Here is a 1,502-nt window from a genome sequence, read left to right as displayed (position 1 = left end):
TATTCCATTCTGTCTTCTTTCGACCATGATAGAATTCCAGAATCGCCGGCAGTTTTTGTACTTCAAGAAGTAGCTGGAGCATCGATCCCTGTTGTAGTTGTTTTCATCCATACATCTGGTGGAAGCATCAGACTCCGACAAGCAAGGATTTGTGTCAGGATCTCTGAGTCGCTTGGTCACCAGAGGCATCCTAAGTCTTACTCGGGCAGATGCCGCACTCGCGCCCAGGCAGCCTCTAGCTCCAAACATCCCCTGTAATTTTTAATTCAACAATCTTTTACCTTTTTGTTAAGAGGCTTCCCTAGGTATTTCCTTTTATGGATGCTACTGTGAAGTGTGCTCTTTCCCTAATTTCTTTCTCAGTGAGTTTATTATTCTTATATACAAATGCTAGTGATTTTGTTGGTGTTGACACTTTAGCTGGCTAAGCTACTGAAGTTGGTTATTAAATCTAGAACTTTTTTGAGGTTCTTTAGGAGTCTTCCAAGTAGAGTATCATGTCATCTACGAATAATGATAGTTTACCCTCTTTCTTTCTGTCGTTGTTCTTTTTATTTTTCTCTTTTGTCTAATTGCTTCGGCTAAAGTTTCTAGAACCATGTTGAATAAGAGTAGTGACAGTGACCATCTGTGTTTTGTTCTCGATTTTAGAGGAAAGGTTTTTGATTTCTTCCTCTCAGTGAGTGGCTGGCTGTCAATGTTTCTTAGATGCTTTTTATCAAATTGAGACAAAGACCATCTGCTCCAATTCCCTGAAGGGTTATGTTATTTTGAATTGGTGTTCTGTATTGTGAAATGTTTTCTGTACGCTTGTTCTGATGATCACAGGGTTCTCCTCCTTGGCTCTGTTAATGTGGCATTTTACAAGTATGGATTTGGATGTGTTGAACCACCCCTGCGACCTGGGATGAAGGGGACGAATCCTGCCTGGACATGGTGTGTAGTCTTCTTGGTGATTGGTTACTTTCTGTTTGCTGGTATCTTATTGAGGATGTGTATGTCTATGTTCTTTTGGGAGATGCCCTGTACCTCCCATTCTTGTGGGCCTTTTTCTGGGTTTGGTATTATCAGTGTAATGCTTGCCTCTAGCCATGAACCTGGGAGTACTGGTTCCCTTTCAATTTTGTTAAAGAGTTTGTGACTTGGTGGCATTAGATCTTCCCTACATTTGTTGTAGAATTTTGCCGTCAAACATCAGAGAATGGGAGCCTTTTGTTTGTCGGTCTTGATATACACCTTCAATTTTATTGATTTATATTGGGAAAGTTGGAATTTTATTTGGTTCTCTTTCAGCTTCGATAATTGTTACGTGTGAAGAAATCTGCTCATTTCTTCAGGATTTCTTTCTTTTTTTTGACATCAGTTATTTTTATTTTACAGAAAAAAAATAAAAACAATGGTATAAAATCTCAAAACAAGATTTTAGAAGAGTAACAATGGTTAGTACATTGTGTATTGTTACTGCCAAAGTAGTTTCTCATATTATAAGATATAGGCAAGAA

At 38.4% G+C, this 1,502-nt stretch overlaps 1 gene segment (V, D, J or C); it reads right to left on the bottom strand.

The window, feature by feature from the left end:
* LOC101562402 overlaps positions 1 to 1,502 on the bottom strand; it is a 271,529-nt gene that overhangs the window by 182,526 nt on the left and 87,501 nt on the right.

Source organism: Octodon degus, unplaced genomic scaffold, assembly GCF_000260255.1.
Source record: "Octodon degus isolate 3935 unplaced genomic scaffold, OctDeg1.0 scaffold00162, whole genome shotgun sequence".
Classification (NCBI taxonomy): Eukaryota; Metazoa; Chordata; class Mammalia; order Rodentia; family Octodontidae; genus Octodon; species Octodon degus.
Note: the sequence above shows the minus strand (reverse complement) of the source record. Positions and strands in the feature narration are given on the sequence as shown.